At 43.2% G+C, this 19,520-nt stretch overlaps 1 protein-coding gene across 6 annotated transcripts in view; it reads right to left on the minus strand.

The window, feature by feature from the left end:
* The window catches only part of Arpp21 (cAMP regulated phosphoprotein 21), a 167,132-nt gene that overhangs the window by 134,142 nt on the left and 13,470 nt on the right, over nucleotides 1-19,520 (minus strand). The window contains exon 2 of one of the 6 annotated variants that reach the window (XM_085828093.1): nucleotides 17,338-17,468. The exons of the other annotated variants lie outside the window; for them this stretch is intronic. The gene's annotated coding sequence lies outside the window, so the exon portion shown is untranslated. The remainder of the gene's footprint in view (nucleotides 1-17,337; nucleotides 17,469-19,520) is intronic. 6 annotated transcript variants of the gene reach the window in all.

The raw sequence follows: 19,520 nt of genomic DNA on the forward strand, positions 1-19,520 counted from the left end.
TGGCCTCATAAGCCATTATTGGAATCCTAATTTTAAATATTTGGATCTGCACACAATTTGCGAGAAATCTGAATCCTGGCTATTTGCAAACGTACATGTGGCAGACCTCAGGTATCTGAAATCTTATGTAATCTAAAACTGTCCTTGGAGATGATTATGTCCTGGCCGCTGTTGTCATGGGTCACTGAGCTCTGACTTTCCTCACTGTGGAAGTTGGGCATGCCTGCTGATGTGAGCATCAGCTCACACCAAGATTCCTCTGAACACTAGTGCCTCAGCAGCACCAGAAGTAAAAGGACAAGCCACCAGAGGAGTCCACCTTCTATAGGTGCTACTAGGGAGTCACCAGATCCCCAAGGCACCAAACTCAAGGTTACTTTGCAGAACGAAGGACAACTGGTGTCATTTGTGTATACAGGGCCTGCTGTAACCTTCATCCATAAACCCATTAGTGATGTATTTACTAGACAATTTTTTAAAAGTACCCTTATTCAGCAAAACTCACTGTATAAGCCTGTTTTCTCTTCATGACAAGACAAACAGATGTGTTAGAAAATTTAGGATGCTTCCTTTTGTAAGATATTATGATGCAACATGTCCATACGTGTTTGGTGCGTGTTTGTGTGTGCATGTGTGTGTCTCTGTGTGTGTGTGTATGTATGTGTATGTGCACACGTTCACACACATGCACATACTACTGAACACACACACACTTGTGTATATATTTTGAAAGAGGCTGCAGAACAATGCCTAACGTCCTGGTGCTAGCCTGGTGTTTAGCAAGGAAAACTAATCTCACGATGTCTGCCTTCCCTCTGCCATAGCTCTGGGATCTCAGGCACACGGGCCTGCAGCCATGCTGGGTTTGATTGTTAAACGGATGCTAAAGGCTTGAACTCTGATCCTCGTGCTTGCCTTGTAGTTGCTTTTACCCTTTGAGTCATCTCCCAAGCTTCTCAGACATTCTTTTCAAAATCATCACATAACAATCAAGAGTAACTGTATTCTGCTTTGTTGTTATCATCTTCATCTTAAAACAATTGATGTTTTTCATCTCTCTGGTAGATTTTTAAAGATAATGACACAGTTGTCCTTGTCTTGAAATAACACCAGAGAAGAATTTAAGTAACCTGTTGAAGCGATGTTAATTATCCTTGTCTGTGTAGCCTCTGGACATTTTAATATAGCTCCCCCCCCCCTTTTTAGCCACACACCGTCACACCTAGGATATAAATAAAGGATGCGGCAGGTACAAAATTTATAAGCAAGCAACATGTTCAGTTTTCCTTGTACAGAGTCTTAGATTCTTACTTTCCTTTTCTCTCCTAAAAATACATCTCGCTGTCTTTAAGACACTGTCTCACTCCAAAGGACAAAAACAAAAAGACAGTTTCTAATGAAGAAAGGTAAGGACATTGCAGGGAGAGACGTGGCCATTCCCTGTGAGAGAAATTTCTAGTTTCCTTTTCCTGACTTCAGGCTTCTTTAAGAACGGAGTATTGCAAGTGATATTCAGCTTGCCAGAGCTGGCTCAGGTCCTGGTCCAGGTACAGCAAAGCCAGAAGCCCATCCCATTAAGGCCTGTTTTGCGTGGCTTTTGTTTTTAAGCCAGGGTGTGTTCATGCTTTTAAGAGGTGTGTGCCATAGTTAACTCTCCAAGTGTATCATTTGTGAGATGTGTGTTAATGCTATTCTGAAGTGTTATTAGAAATTCGACTGGCAGGTAATATAAGCCCATTTCAGAAGGAGCACACTGCCCTTTAATTGGACACAAGGCATTTCACATGCTTCTCTCTCAGTTCAGTCCCCTGCCTCCACAGGGTGCTGAAAGCAGAGAACAGCCTACTTCCAACAGTCACTTCATTTGCTGTTGGTGGAGGAAGAATTTCCAAGTGGCTTATGCTAGCCCGCATGGTTTGATCGATTGGCTGATGGGCTGGTTTCGGGACAAAGAGTAGCTCAGGGTGATTTGTAATTTGTGTTGCCAGGCTGGTCTCAAACTCACAGCTATGCTGGAATTTCAGAAAAAGCCACCACACCCAGCTAGAAATCACTGTTCAAGCAAAGACTACCCTTATTGCTATCCTGAAACACGTAATAGAGCGCCTGACCTTCAGTAATGGCTTGGTAAGTTACTGAAAGAATTAACAGATGAATTTATCTATGGGATTATTAAGTTTAACTGTAGAATAAAGCCATTGCTATTCTATTTCCAAACCAATAGTTACCCATGATCCTTATCACTACCAACACTACATAAGTAAATACAACTAGTTTTGTTTTGTAAAATTTGATACTTTACATAGGAATAAAGCTAAATACTAAGAAAATCAGGGCCGGGCTGAAGGGATGGCTTAGTTGGTTTGCAATGCTTGGTTTGCAAGGCCAGGAGCCCATGTAAATAGTCCAGGTAGGGTGGTGCACACTTGTAACCCCTGTATCTGTGCTTATGTACACCAATGTGCACACAGACAAACACACAGAGCCTACAAAACAAGGAAAAGAAATTCTAGCACAATGCAAAGAAATGCCAATGAAGCTAAAAGTGAAGTGTTAGTGCATAGAATCAAATGTGCCAGAAAAGAAATCTTGTTAATAGGACATGATGTTTTAAATAATTGTTAAAGAAAAAAAAACTAATGGAAAACACCTTATATGCAAACTAAGATTTTAATGAAATGCCAAAAGAATGTTCATACTTATTAAGTAATCATTTTAAATTAACATAAAATAGACTTTTGTGCTTGGAATAAATATTAAAGTCAGAACAATGCAAGTACACGGAAGACTGAGCCAAGAATGACTGCTACTTGGACTGGGCTAAGAAAAAGACTTGATGAGTTTTAAGCTTACTTCCTTATGTAAGGCACAGATGAAAACCAAGTTTCTAGGAGAGCCCATAGTGGCATGTGACACCTGTAACCATTCAAAGCCAATCTTTGGTGGGAGTAGACATCACAGACAGGACTAGAATTCAGCCTCCAGAAGGTCCTTCAAATTGTATTGATTCCATAGACCTGGGCTGGACTGAGTAAACATCTCTCCCTCAACAGCAACACTTCTGACTGGGGCATGGGCCTGTGGACTTGTGGATAGTCACCCAGAAGAGTCATCTCTTGTTTCTCCAACAAAAGACAGAATGGAATCGCAAATGCTTAAGGTGATCCTTTCTCTCCAAATGAGATATCACAGAAATTAACTCTATGCCATGATGTCAAAAGCTGTCTTAAGTATGGCTGAGTGGGGAAACATGTGGACGTGTGCCTAAGCTTGTATTTTGAGTCCATTGAGGTTTATATTCATAAGTAAATACAATTTTTCGCATGGACCATGCCATTTACTTTAGTTGTTTAGTTCTAAAAGCAAGGTCTTTAGAGGCAGTGAGATGGCTCAGTAGGTAAGGGAACTTGTAGGTAAGACTTAAGATCTAGAGGAGAGGACTAAACACTGCTAGTCCTCTGACCTTCATATGCATCATGACACACAATGCACAGGTGTGCGCGAGCACACACGTACACACATATGTGTATATATTATATACTATTGTATAATATGTATATTCTATAGACATTAATATATAGTATATAACATATAATATAATTAACATGTTAATGTATGATATATTATATACTATATATTAATATAAGTCCTCATAATTTGACCTGACAGGGTTACTCTATCTTTATTGAAGTGGACACAGACCCTAACTGAGACAAAAGACAGAACAGGTTCTCCTGTCCTTCATGCAGTTTCTCAGTCACTACAGTAAAGCCCTCATGCATTCAGAATGTATGGAATGCACCCATTGGAATGCCGGAATGCTGGTCCATGTCCCTGTCCCTATCACAGAGACAAAACCCACCAGGTGCAGGGCAGAGGCATGCCATCTCTAAGGACAAACTTGCCAACTGATCAGTTGTATCATACAGGAGGAAAATCCCAACCACGTGACCTAGAAGCACTCCAGCAACCTGAGGACAGTGGCACAGAAGGCTTATTTGTATATATGCAAATGAGGCAGAGTGTGATGCAGCCCGAACAGTGTGGGAAGAGCATGAGACTTTAAAAAGGAAAGATGTTGAGGACTTGTGGAGGGTTGGGTAATGGGACACACGTGACACGGAGTAGAAAGTAGAAAGGAGAGTAGGGAAGAACAGAGAGGTACAAAGGAGGCAGAGTCTGGGAGAGAAGGGGTGGGGAGAAGCATTAACGAAAGCTTGTTTTGTTTAAAAAAATGCCATAATGCAATTTAATTCTGTGTGCTGTGGTTAAACGATTTAAAATATTAGTTATACAAAATGGCCTGGCTCCTTCATATGATTTGCACAAGCCAGCTTCTCTGGATGTCAATGTTGGCCCAAGGATCTCTCCCCTTTTCCCATCATGCTTTGTCTAGAGCAGTGGTTCTCAACCTGTGGGTCTCAACCCCTCTGGGACTCTAGCTCTCTTTTCACAGGTGTAGCCTATGCCCGTTGTAAAACACAGACATTTACATTACGATTCATAATGGTACCACAGTTACAGTTATGAAGTAGCAATGAAAATAATTTTGTGGTTGGGGGTCACCACAGGATGAAGAACTGAAGGTTTCCCAGCCTTAGAAAGGTTGAGAACCAACCACTGCTTTTTCTAGGAAAAATCCACTCGCATTTACACATTCGCCTAAGAGCTTCTTCCAGATCAGATTTCTTCCAATTATTGCTGGGATAAAAGTTCCTTTGAGTCCTATATCAATGACTACACTTCAAACAAAACAAAAGAACAACAAAAACCAAAACAAGTTTGGGGTTACATATGCCCTTGGCAGCAGAAGCTGGGAGATCATGTTATCTTTGCCCCTGAATTACTTTCTGAGTCCCATATCAACTAAAGTACAGAGCAAACTCTGCCTCAAAAACCAATGGTGTTGGCCATAGAGATGAGATCAGCAGCTAAAGGTGCTTGTCCTACAAGCCTGGCAACCTAGGTTTGATTTTCCGAACTCACCTAAAGGTGGAAGAAAGCAATGGTCTCCAAAAAGTTCTGCCCCAGTCTCTCCTCACCTGCCTTGGCACGCCCCGGGCCCAGCTTCTCTCCAGGCTGCTTCTGTGTGTACAGAGATGGACAGACAGAAGCTAAGCTCTGTGTGTGCTGAACTCATGCGTCCTGGGGTAGGAGGGAAGGCTCGCCCTTCTCCTTACAAAGTGCTCCTTTAAGATTGGCCTCTCTGTTTCTTGCTGTTGTAAACTTCTCAGGAATTTGAATTTTAAGAAGTGTCACTTCAGTTATGCTACACACACACACACACACACACACACACACACACATACACACACACTCACACACAAACATACACAAAAGGGCAGGGAGCACAGCAGCTGGGTTAAGTCACTTAAGTCAGAGTATTCACTCCTCTGCTGCCCCTCCCCAAATGCCAGCTCAGGCCACACAGAGGCCTGGAGATGCTTCTGCTCAAAGAACAGAGCAGCAGCTGCAGGGAGCTGGCTGCTGTCTCAGCTATACTCCTGGCCTCCTGCCTCCTGCAGACACTCACTGGGGCACATGACCAAGGAAGCAGCTGGCTACCACCTTAAAGAGGAAATGCTGTAGCCTCACCCCCACCCCATGGCACCTGCTCCAGAGCCAACCAACCAGCAGCAGCCTGCTCCCTTTGCATAGGCACAGCAGCTGCTAGTTCACTCAGAGGCATGCCTGGGCCCTTCCCAGTGAGGACAGAGCTGGGCACAGGAGGTCATCTTCAATACTTCCGGCAATCATCTGTGGATTTGAATTGTGGGGGATCAGATCTGTGTGCTCGAGTGGTAGGGTTTATGTCAGATTCCAAACGTACTTCAAACGTAATTCCCTGCAGGCTTTCTGTAACATACTCCTATCCCAAGCAGAGGTTTTCATTTTGGTTTTATGCTGGGATGAAAATCTGCCAGAAACATGGGGTGGTGGTGGGGGGAAGGGGTTGTTCAAGTCACTTTCAGACTCACTGACTTCTGAAAGGAGGCCCCTCTACTAGACAGCATCACACACACACACACACACACACACACACACACACACACACACATACACACACACACACACTCACCAAGGGAAAACATAGTTCAGCTGGTAAAATGTATGACTTCAAATGGTGGGGACCCACATTCATCCCTAGTATTCATATTAAAAAGGTAGGCATGGCAACATATGCTTGTAATACCACCGCTGCATAGGTAAAGACTTGAAGATGGAAGTCTCCTCTAGTCTCAGTAAGTGAGAATTACTGTCGTAAGAAAAAGGCTGACAGTTTTCTAGGTTGTCTTGATCTGCAAGGTTGTCTCTGGCCTTCACTCACACAATACACGTGTGTATGTGCATATGCTACTGCATGCACAGACAACACAGACGGTCAAAATGAAACAAGCGCGTTGGATGTTCTGTGCCTTCCTGTAGCCTAGGATGCAGTGCATGATGTTTTGAGGCCACAGGACTCTGAGGGAGCCTTGAGTGTCAGAGTCAGATCCAGGTCCTTGGGTTTCTGTAGAATCCGAACCTTGGAAACAAAAGTGGACAGCTCGCCCTGCCCAAGGCTGCACACTTGGGACTCACACATTCTGAGACTTCCCACTTCTCAGAAATATGGCCCCAATACCTTTACTCTTAATCAGCTCAAGGCGACCAAGAGCCAGGCCTGATTTCAGCCACTGGCAGCCCTCTCCATGCGCTGAAACCACACCCTCCCTCCTGTTCCACAAGTGCTCCTCCACCCAGCAACACAAGTGGCTATGCTTGGCACTGTTGATGATAGGGCTAGAATGGAAAAAAAGGCAAAATACTGACACTCTTCTATGCATATGGAGGCTCAAAACACGGGATCCTGTCTTGTGCATGTGCTGACATTTTTCATAATAAAAATGATGATATCTAAAATTTTATCTTTGGGAGTAAATTATAGATACACACCACACACACACACACACACACACACAAACTGGCCTGCTCACTTGCAGGTCAGGTAGGAGACGCTGATCAGGAAGTGAGCGAGTATGCCCCGGGGGAGTGTGAGTTGCTTACAAACCTCTCACAGACAGGTAACTTGCTGGACTCCAGTCAAGGCTTTTCTCCCTGGTCATGATGTAAAAGAAGTGCTCTTTAGCACTGGGTTGAGATACACTTGTGCTCAGCCTTCACAGAATAGTACCTGGTGTGGAATTCAGGTTATAGACACACATCTCCCTTGTAGAACAAGTGGTCCTAGATGTGTGCTCATGTACTGGTATATGTTCTTGTGTGTGTGTGTGTGTGAGAGAGAGAGAGGGGGGGGGGAGACTTCAAGCATGTAGGTGGGTGCTTGTTTGTACACATGCAGGTGTGTATGCATATGTGGAGGTCAGAGGTCATCCTTGAGTTCACTCTTCAGGTTCTGTTCAATTTGTTTTTTAAGACAAGTTCTCTGATTGGGCTGGAGCTTGCTAATCAAGCCAAGCTGTCTGGCCAGTGATCTGTCTCTCTCCATCTGCCCAGGGCTGCATAGCACCATGCCACTTGTCCTCTTAGTTCTGGAGGGTCAGGATGGAATGCCCAGCCTCAGGCTTGAAGGGCAGACACTTTTCCGAACCCCCTGCAGAGCCCTGACATGTGTCAGTTGAAAGAGCCTCTCAAATGCTGAGTCAGTTCACCTCCAGCCACCTTTTCCCTTTGTTGCCAGCTTGATGGATTTAGAATTGATTAGGATGTACACCACTGAGTGTGTCTCTGAGAGTGCTTCCAGAAAGCTTGACCTGAGTGGGGAAGACCTATCCTGAATGTTAGTGGTTCTATCTCACGGGATGGAGTCTTGCCCTGAATAAAATGCAGACTAGGATGCTGAGCACCCCTCTGTCTCTGTATCCTAAGGATGCAGTGACATCAGCTGCCTCCTGTTCCCTCTACTGTGCTTCCCCTGCCCGGATGGACCACGCCCTCAAACAGTGAACTGCTCTGAATCCTTAAGTCACTTTCCTCAGACATTTTGTCATAGCGATGAGAAAAATATCGAGCCTAGTAAGGTCTAAGCAAAGACTAGGAATCCACAGTCCAGAGGCCATTGTAGCTCTGTATCGTCCTGTGGGCCTGGAAGAGGCCATTTTCTTTGTATTAACTATCTACAGCTTATCCTTTGTCTCTTCCCAGCCTGCTCTCGCCTCAGCTCCTCAATGGTGTTGGCCCCAGAATGTTTCCTATGAAATAACTGCACACTGAACCCTGACTCCGAACTTGCTCCAGAGACCCTTCCTATGCTCGCTCAACACAGCCCTCCTGAGACTGGTCAGTAATTGTAAAGCCTGGGAATTGTTTGGTATCTGTAAGGAGCCAACGGGACCAACAGATGCTCCTGGATGACTCTCATGACTTCTGCTTATTGATTCCCATGAAACCATATATTTAATTTTAAACAAGCTAACAAGGGAACACTAAAAAAAAAAAAAAAAAAAAAAAAAAAAAAAAAAAAAAAAAAAAAAGTTGATTTCCTCTAATGGTGTGAATCCTTACCTCTATGTGGGAAGTCATTCTGATTTTTGTTTTGTCTTCATGTTAACTTTCAGAGGGGATTTAATTTACTAATTACAAATTGAAATCCCACTCCTTTTTGGTATCTCAAAAATCACACTTCCAGTTCCCAACCACAAATATCTATTATTCCATATGGTACATAATGGGAAGGCATAAGGATGACATATAAGTTAGTGCCTGTGGGGCTCTGTGTGTTAGTTAATTTTATCACTGTGACCAGAAGATCCAATGCAAGCAGCCCAACACAATAGGAAGAAAGGAATATTTCAGCTCACAGTGCTGGTGAGCCTAGTTCTTCACAGCGGAGAGAATGTGGCAACCTTACTTAGTTTTCAACATGGCTGCCCAGGAAGCAGAGAAAGGTGAGTGCCAGAAGTCATCTAGTTCTCTAATGTGTTACTGTTTTTATTGATTCTGAGCCTCACAGTTCATGGGATGGTATCACCTACGTTCAGGACAGCCTTTGTTCTTCTGTTAACCCTTTCTAATAAATATTCTCACTGGTACACCCCAAAATGGTGTCTCCATCTCCAAGGTGATAGATGATGATTCTTCTTCTTATTCATCTTCCTTCTCCTCTTCCTCTTCCCCTTCCCCTTGTTCTTGTTGTTGTTCTCCTCGTCCTCCTCCTCCTCCTTCTTCTTCCTCCTCTTCCTCTTCCTCCTCCTTCTTCCTCTTCCTTCTCCTCCTCCTCCTCCTTCTTTTTATTTTGGTTTTTCGAGTCAGGGTTTCTCTGTGTAGCCCTGGCTGTCCTAGAACTCACTCTGTAGACCAGGCTGGTCTCGAACTCAGAAATCTGCCTGCCTCTGTCTCCCAAGTGCTGGGATTAAAGGCAAGTTAGCATTTAAGATGAAATATCAATACTCTAAGTCAGTGGCTCTCAACCTTCCTAAGGCTTCCTAGATCTTTTGGTACAGTTCCTGCCTGTTGGAGTGACTCCCAACCATAAAATTATTTTCAGTTTGCTACTGTTATGCATTATGATGCAAATATTTTGGAGATAGATGTTTGCCAAAGGGGTCGAGACCTACACATAGAGAACTGCTGCTCTAAATGCTCATTGGCTTACAGAATCATCTCATTTATTCTCTTTCAACCTTTAACTTTCTATTCTACCCTGGTCTAGCCAAACACCTTTCCCAACTGATGATACGTTCAAAAGTACTAAACCTGTGATGCCCTTTGTCCTGAGAGATGTGTTATCATCAGCAGGAAGAAGCCGGGTATCAAAATCAAAAAGTTGAATACTGTTGAATTTTAAAATGTGTAATGGATCATTAGAGATTAATGTTCCACTAATCTTAGATATACAAGTTCCACCATTCCATAAAAAATATGCACAAAATCATCCCAGAATTCCCCAAGAGAATGGCCTAGGTAGCTCCAATAGCATCCATTACGTCATGACCCTGAGTGCTGAACTCCATGGCATTGTTGCCAAGGACCTGATTCTCTTTCTCTGCTTCTCTTTGTGTTTCCACATTTACTACTCCCCTTCTCTTTTTGGCTATCCCTAGGAACAATGAGATTTTAGCACCAAAGGTCCTCTTGCTCATCAGTACAGTTCAGTGAAGATCATCCTGAACACGGCAAAGAACTTACAGAAAAGTGTCAAGCTGGAGGCAGTATTTGCTGTTTTACAAGGCTGGAAAGGTTTATCTGTATTTCAGCTGAATTGAGGAGAGCCTGGCTTTCACTGTCTAGGCAGTGCGTGTATACATCGGCACATATGCAAATAGACCCCAATAAAGTGTGGAGCAATGAAAAGGGATTGTGAAATCAGCTCCTAGTGAGTGTTCTAAAGTTGTAAGAGGCACAGTTGCTTTGAGAAATGTGCACTGGGGAGCAGGGGAGCTGGCTTAGTGGCTAATCACTGGGTTTAATTCATAACACCCATAAGGCAGCTCATGACACTGTCACCCCAGTTCTAAGAATCTAATGTCCTCTATTGGCCTCTCCATGTGTCAGGCACACACATAGTGAATCCATACATGTATGCAAAATACTTACACACATAAAATAAAACCGTGTCTTTTTTTTTTAAATTGCAATCAGCTTCAAATAATTGCACAAGTTTGCTAAGCAATTTGTTTTTCAATTTCTATTTGTTTTTCAATTTAGAAATAATTCTAAATAAATTCTTATCACATAGTTCCTAGCATTCAAGAAAAACAGACTAACCCATGATTCAAATAAGTAACTAACTAACTAAATAAATAAATAACTAACTAAATAAATAAATAACAAATACAATATCCCTCTTACATCCAATATTATGAATAGTAACTGTTATTCAGCATCCTTCGTCAGGGGTTAGAAATTCTCTTTTGGAATGCCACCAGGAATTAGAATCTGAGAACGCTGTAACTTGTTATCACCCACTGTGGCTGCCACCCTTCTGCCTCTGACACCAGAGTTCAAGCATGGATCTCCTGTCCTAGGCCTTGACATGGAGATGGTGCAGCCATCCTGAGGTGAGAGTACAGGCTGCATTCAATATCTGAGGTGGCTTAAAAGAGAAAAAGGTCAAATCTAGGGCACAAACTTAAGGTCTGTGGGAGAGAAGTAGTCAGAGCTCAGGTGGCTGGCTTCCTGAGAGGCTACGCCACCAGCAAGGTAAAGCCAAGAGCAGGAAGTCCTCTGGTGACCTGCCACCTGTTACACATGTCACCATGCTCCTTTGACAGAGGTGTGAATCGACTAGTCTCCTGTGACCCCTGGAGAAAATGAGAACCACTATTTCAGTCCAAAGGTTTCACAGAATCTTTGGGATTCACTTAAGAGTGATGTCTCATGGGCTCCTTTAAAAATATCTCTGAAAAGGCTGTGTTTAAAAAGGAAGGTCCCGAGTCTGAGTCCAGGAGAATGACGCTGAGGAGGCCTGTCCTGGCAGGTCTCTGCTCTGTCCCTGGCAATGAGTCTCATGCTTGCCTGTGCCAGTAGATGGAGCAAGACACACCTGTCATAAAGCAATCTTGTTTTATTACCTTAAGTGAGTGAATGAGTGAGTCTTACGCAGGCATCTCTGTGACCCTAAGAGTGTCCTGACTGAGCTGCTCCTGGAGGGTACAAGGCTATGGGGGAAGGCACTGAGCCCCTGCACCAGGTAGAACTGTATCCCATCCAACTCCAGTCTCCCATTTCTTGCATCTCTTAACAAATCTTTTTCACTGTGACAGACGACCTTCTCTGAACCTAATTACTTTTTAATTTACCCCCATCTTTTCTTTATCCATCACTTTATTTTTTAAAGAGCGTTTTACATACCCCACAATGGCCTTAAATCTGAGGCTGAGGTTGATCTTGAATATCTGATCCTCCCTCCTCCCTCTGCCTCCCAAGTCCTGGGATTGGCACACCATGATTACAGAGTTCTGGAGATAGATCCCAGAGCTTCTTACATGTCCTGTACAGACTGAGCTGCATCCCCACTGGGATTTTTTTTAATGAAATAAATAGAAACCTCAGATGGCTATAGAGTGAGCCTGACTACAGAGTGAGTTAGAGTATGTTATTTGTGCTAAGGCTACACTCATAAGGTTTTGATTTGTGTGTGTGTGTGTGTGTGTGTGTGTGTGTGTGTGTGTGTGTGTGTATGTATGTATGTGCATGCTGGAATTCCAAATGAAATAAGATATTCCTTAAAACGGATGTATCCAGTAAAAGTTTACGCTGCAGATCTCAGGCATTTCCCTTTCTGCTTGAGTTGAAGAAGTGATGGAAGATATATAGGCACATTGTGTGCTGATTCCCAGAGTCATCAAGAGAAAATGAAAACTATGCCGGGGATCCCGCCATGAAATCCAAACACTATTGTGAGATTCAAAGGCCTTATCATTAAAATATGAGGACTGATGCGGCTGATGAGGACAGAGCATCTTAGTTAAAACAAACAGATGATTATCTTGGGCAACATCGTAAACAAGACCCTAATTCAGGGAGCTGCTAATTGCTCTTCCCAGCTGCAGGAGATTGGCTGGGTATTTTCTCAGCACGTACACTGTGATGAACATCTGCAGAGTCCTGAAAGTCAGCACAGAGCATACCAGCCACACAACTAGAGCCAAAATGACCTTGTCTTAGAGGCAGCCACTTTAAAGCATGCCCTCCATCATAGACAGATGTGCGTCTACCTCTATGGAAATCCTGGGGTTAAACTCAAATAGGTCACTTCTATTCTTCACCAGACTCACTGATGTAAGGAAAAGAAACTTGCATCCATTTTTCCTACTTGAGAAGAAATGATACTGTAGATCTGTGGCAAAGCGAACCACAAAGCTGGTGTTTAGAGAGTGGTAACCACAACCCCTCATAGCTATTCTATTTGATTCACCTCCAACACAGAAGCATTTACACGTCCCATAAAAATAACAGCTATTGTGGCTTCATTTATATTTCATGGGCCAAGTGCCCAAAGGATCATTTTATATATAATGTTTTCGTGCTTGGTACAACTTACTTATACATAATAAAGAAGGGAAAATGGAAAAGGAGGAAGAAAAGAATAAAGTAAAAATAACAACAACGAAAAGAGAGGGGGATGCTGAATAGATGACTCAGTGGACAAAGGTGCTTGCTGCCAAACCTGATGACCTGAGTTCTATCCTCAGGAACCCCCACGGGGGAAGGATAGACTTGAGTCCTGAAAGTGTCTTTTGACTTCCACAAGTGCATCATAGCACAAATAAATTAATTGGTAAATGAATTAATGAATGATGAATGAATGAATGCAATTTTGACAAAGAAAGGGGTAGGAAGAAAAGAATTATGTATGGGGAGCATGGGGAATGGAGTGGGAAATAGGGAGGAGGGAGGTAAGGGGAAGATGGAGGTAGGGAAGGTAGAGAAAAGGAAAGAATTGTTGGGATTAAAACGAATGAGTCCTTGTCCAAGGTCAAATGAAACTGGCATCATCCAACCAGGTCTGGAAGCCCATGCTCTCTCTATTGCTTTCTACCAGCTTCCAAGTATGCACTTGGGTTGTGTTTGCTCAAAATGAATGCAATAGCCACACACAGAGCCATTGTTACTTACTGCAGAAAGATACCAAGCCACATCGAAATGCATCTTGTCTTTTTAACCAGCGTCATTTCTGTAACCTATACCCAGAAACACACAATTGCTTTCCATTCTTGGCACAGTCTCTCCTACACCCCTTAAAACATATCTGTGTCCCCTGTTGCTGGGCTAACAATAAGAAATCTTTCAGTCACAAATACCTGCTATTACCAAATGCCAATGTAGCCTCTAACCCCAAATGCAACTGTGTTTAGGGAATGCTTTTCTAAGGTTGACTGGTGTCTTACCTTGAGCATTGAGCTTGGAGAATTCTTTAAAGAGTTAGACTCTAAGGTGGAGCTGACCTCAGTCCGTAGCCATTTCTGAGGACTGAGTTGACCAAAGCTATACCCGAGGAGCAGACTTCCATAGGGGCCTCACTGGAGCATAAGAAAAACCACTGGTTTGCTTTGAGCCTAAAGAAAAGTCTCTAATTCTAACATCTGGATAGCAGCCTCATTTTGACCCAGCTGCTCCACCAGACACGTTAGAGAAAGAGAAAAGGGCTGGGCCTTCTTGTCCTATACCTTTAGGTTCTGTCTGATTACCGGATGTGAATAGGAGAAGCAGCCTCACCAGGTCACCAGCAGGTCCCTTGCCCAGCCTCTTCTAGAACACACTCTTTACTCCATCATGAAGCATCTGCTGTGGATGGCAGAGGGGGCCCTGCTGGTTATACAAGAGGGGAGCATCCCAGGACACCCACCCAGGAGCCCCTCCCTCCCCTTCCTGTGTTACCAGGTGTTTCCTTCTGCCACAGCTGTAGCTCTGACCACATAGGTGGGTACACAGGCAGACAGACCCACCTGGCTCAACAGCTTCCAGTGTGACAGGTTCAAATAAGACGATCTAAAAACTCTCCCTGGCACCTCAACAGATCAGTTCTGGACAGGGGCTTGCAGGTGCCCCCAGATCTCATGGACCTCATGTGAACTAGGATGGAGCATTAAGGAGGATAGAGGCTTATATCACAGAAGAAAAATGCAGAGAGAGCCAAACCTCAACTTGAGAAAGTTTAGTGTTGTGTTTTAGTCTCAAATCTTGAGCTAGGCATCCAGGACTGGAAGCCTAACCCCACCTCTGACTCAGCAGGCAACCTCTGTGCCTCAGTTTCCACATCTGAAAACAGGAGCCATGGGTCCCCATCTCACCTGGTTATCTCTGTGCATGTCTTAGCCACTATCTGCCCTTCACAGAGAAAAAAAAAAAAAAGCACTCATCCTCTCAGGAGTTGTGTGTCCACATTCCATAATTACAGCTTTGGTTACAATGGACTTCAAACCCTTGGGGAAGCCCTGACCCTCAAGGAATTTCTAGGGACCCCAGTGGCTTCAAACACTTCAGTAATTTCAGAAGGGAACTACCTTCTTGGGAAGGTGTCTTTTAAAGGCCTCTGGGACTGTAGGCACGAGCTGCCATGCCCAGCCAGAAGCTGGTCTGTTCCTGAGGATTTTATATTACTTCTTTAATTTTTTCAGCCCGTGAAATTATGGTCAGCCAGTGGTTATGCAAACTGCATTCTGTGAAGAAAGCCTAGTTTTTTCAATAACTGGTTCTCAACTTGTGATTCATGGACCACTAACACTGGCATCATTTGGGATCTTGTTAGAAATTCAGATCTGAGTCTCACCCAAACTACTGAGATAGAACACTCTGTATTTTACGAAACCCTTCCTGTTGGCCAGAGCCTGTGCAGGTTTGAGAACAAATGCTTAGGGCGAGAACTCTCCTGGGTGTGATAGAAGACAAAGTGCTACAGTCTGAGGCTTCCCCTGGAGATGGCATGAGGAAGCACACATGGTTCCATTGTACTAGGACTCATTTAAGGAAGCACATAGCTCACAGATGCTCAAATATGACCTCTGGGTCACCAGTGAGCATAAAAGACAGGGAAGGGCATTCTCATTGGTCTCTTGGGTGGAGATATGAAATAAAAAAATTGCATGTATATAGATATAGATATAGATATAGATATAGATATAGATATAGATCCTTAAGCTGCATTTTGAAACTTTCTACCCTCTATTTGTTTTTCTACTTCACTGGGGGTAAGGGTTTGGAACCAGAGAACCATGAAAATTCTTTCCCCTTCCTGATTCTGCTCTGTAACCGTATGCTTAAGGGAACAGAAAATCAGTGAGCCTGGCTCACTCTGTCACAGGCCCTACAATAGCAGAGATTAATATGTTCATAATAGAATGAGGGCCCAATTTTATACAGGTATATAAATAAATTCTACTTATTAGTTTATATGCAGTTTATATATTTACATATGCATGTGTATATATCAACATAGAAATACATGTTTAGCAGTGTAGGCATATTTGTTGATTTTTCTCTTCTCTTTTCAGAAATAGTTTATTTAAAATTAAACTGACCTCCTGGTATTGGGTTGGTACTTACATGAGTAGAGTTACCTAATGCCTATGATGAAGGAGGCAAATGCAAATGCCAAAAACCCAATCAAACAAACAAACAAACAAAAAAACCATGAAGCAATGTGCTTTCTGTAGATCTTCTAAAATATATTGAGAGAAAATAAATCTCTTTACCCTTAATGAATATTTCTACAGTTCTGTATTTCTTCAGCTTATCTAAGTGAGAAAAATAAGGAAGATTACTTGAGTTGTTCCTTTGCTTCAGGTCAAGAAATAAGATTTAACATCTCATTAGCAAAAATTAATCACTGTCTCTAAATTTCCCTACTAGAATATTTTAATAAAGCCCACTGCCTTTCACGGACCTATCTTATACTTAACTTCTATTTCAGGGTCACACTGCACCTTCTGTTTGGCCTCACCACTTCCTTTGTCTGAGAAACTGACTCCTGAGGGTTGAAGGAGGAGAGAGAGAAGTGCCACGTCGATCCTGAACATCTGCAGAGCAACCGCCACCCTGTGCCAAATCTGCAGAGTAACTGTCACCCCGTACCAAAGACAGGCAGAAGGCCGATGCCCAACACACACACACACATATGCATCCCAGGTGTTAGGGGACCCGTTGGTGACAGGGGACCAGGCTGGCTAATTCTCATCTACTTGTCTTGGAGGATAATGCCAGGAGAAAGTGGTAATCTGAAGTGGGCAACTTCACGCCCACTGTCAATAAAATGCATCCATCCATGCTGGCAGTGGGTTAAAATCAAATCCTTCCACCTGTTAATACCAGTTCTGCAGGGGATGGGAGGCAGGTCAGATGGGAACGGTCCAGCACTTTTCTCCAACTGGAGAGAGGGATTGCTTAGAATGTACACCCAGACTTTTGCTTCCACCTCAAAGAACCCAAAAATTGGTACCTTACAGCAGGGGCTTGAGAGTCTGAAGCTTGAGAATCTTCTAGGGACAGAAACTGAAAAGGTTGTTTTTCTTTCAATTTTACTCAGTACTTAATATAAAATCATTTTTTTTAGTATTTGCTCATTTTTCCCTGAAGAGTTAATATTTTTCTATAAATCCTTCTTGTGTGGGCAATTGTTTGTTCTTAAGCACAAACTGTTGGGTCTCTAAACCAGCAGCCTGGGTCCAGTTAATCTGCAGGGTTAAGTTGAAATGTGTAGTGCTGGAGCCTGTTTCTTTGGCCTTCATTATTATTATTATTATTTTGCAATTATATAATATATATTGCCAGCCCTCTTCAAAAGCAAGGCTCTGGCCACTCCCTAAGTTCATTTCATTGTCTTTTTTAGGTTATCTACAGACAGATAAGTGTATAGCATTCTCAAACTATAATGTTATAATATTTAAAACAACAAACCAACACGCCATCGCTCTCCGAGTCCTCCCGTCTTTCAGGGTTTTTCTTTTTTCCTTCTCCTTTGTGTAGTGATGGGATGGAATCAAAAGTGGCCTTGAACACGCTCTGCAAGTGCAGCTACACAGTGGCTTCTTTTCACAGTCAGTCAGTGAAAGGGAAAAACATGAAAATAAAACAAGGGTGGAGGTTGTGTTTCTAATTACATGGGGAGTTTTTATATGCGAGACTCATTAAGGACACCCCAAGCTTCCCATGGCCAACTTGGGCAGGTGAGAAAGAGGAGCTGAGACTACCTGTCCATGACCTCAGAGGAACCATGGCAGTAGCACAGATAAAACTAGGAGCAGTGGTCCAAGACAGTACACAGGTCCGGGGCAACAGCCATGCCCACTGGAAAGGACCACCCATCTATACCTGCTTCCTATGCCTTCTTTCCCCACCAGAATTCCATTACTTAATCTTCCTTGACTCTGGGATTTTCAATGTCTCCTTTCTAGACTATATCACTTAAGTGTTTGTGGGTTTTTTTTTTTTTAATTACATAATACAGTATAGTTTCTATCACAAAGACAAATCATTGAATGAACACAACAGTCTTTTGTCTTATTTCTCTAGAGGGGGGAAATATATCACACCAGAGACATTAGCATTGTATGATCCCAACCAGAGGCAGAGCAGCTTGGACACCACACACACACACACACACACACACACACACACACAGAGAGAGAGAGAGAGAGAGAGAGAGAGAGAGAGAGAGAGAGAGAGAGAGAGAGAATTTTACTTATTACTCATCTGTCCGTGTGGCCTTAGCAAGCATTGAAACAGCCTACAGAGGTTTTGGTTCTCTGCATTGGTTATGTATTGGAGGAACAAGGTAATTCAGAGCATAAAAGGCAAGCCATTCCCATGGAGCAGAACAAACAGTACTAATGAACGAGTCAATGCAGAAGTAAGGGTGGTTTTGCCACTACAAATGACCACAGGTAGCTCCCCTAATCACTTCAGAAAAAGAAAATGCGTTCTTTCTCTGTCTTCGCAAGTATTTGTCCATAAACGTCATGGGCTTTCTGTTGATTCCATATTCTAGATGTAAGTTCATGTCTACACATTAAAATACATCACCAGACACAGATCTGCAAGTCCAGGGATGGCTCCCCAAGCTGCGCATCCCATGGCAAAACCAGCAAAGCAGCTGGTCCCTGCTTAGACCCAAAGCTCTCATCAATCACCAGTGAAACAAGCCATGGCTTCAGATCGTAAAACATCAGACCTTCTACTTGCACAGCGAGGCTAACACAACGAGGTGATGCTTTCTCGTGATTTTGTGATTTTAGGAAAACGTAAATTACTTTAGAGCTCCCCTGTCTGGCTATATCCAAGAGATGAATTTGATTTTACAAATGACATGTGCCAGATAAATTCATGGGTTTTCTCTGCCGTGGCACAAGTCACTAATCTATGGACTGTGTTTCATTTGAGATGATTTCTGGTTCTTTAGAGAGAAATCCAAGTCACCCCTGAGAGGGTACTAGAGTGTTATCATAGGATGAATCTGTGAGGGAGCCTGGGTAACTTCCTTTGTAAATTAGCAAAAAGACATGGTCTCACCTCAGATGAGTCAGGTTAGCAGGTAATGAAATGCTGTGTGGAATTCTGTGTGGGTCGGGAATTCTGAATCATTCTCACCCAAATTTCTCTCTCTCTCTCTCTCTCTCTCTCTCTCTCTCTCTCTCTCTCTCTCTCTCTTGGCTTCTCTGCTACCATGTGCAGCATGACTGTGCTAGGTATCATGAAAGCACCCAGGCAAAGCATGAAGATATGAGGAGGACAAGGGAGAAAAATTAAACCCATCGCTGGGAAGAACAGTTGGCAGTTAGTTCTTACTGCAGCCCTGCTTTAGAAATGAAGGGAGCCAATGCAGAACACTTAAGGAATGAACCTGTGCCTGGCAGAGTAGAGTCTGAGTCTGGTTCTTGGGACTATCACCCCCCCGCCCAGTCTCTTTGCTGAATAGTCTTGATAAGAGCATCGGTCTACACACTCCCTCTATTTCCCAGCTGCGTGCTTGCTCTCAAGCCTGAAGGGAAAGTCTATAATAAAAATTCATGAACAATACAGTATAGAAACAGACCCACGGTTATTACCACAAGTGTGTCATTGAATCATGGAAATTATAAACT

The sequence above is a fragment of the Mus caroli genome, unplaced genomic scaffold, assembly GCF_978045245.1.
Source record: "Mus caroli unplaced genomic scaffold, Mus_caroli_1 scaffold_11, whole genome shotgun sequence".
Taxonomy (NCBI): domain Eukaryota; kingdom Metazoa; phylum Chordata; class Mammalia; order Rodentia; family Muridae; genus Mus; species Mus caroli.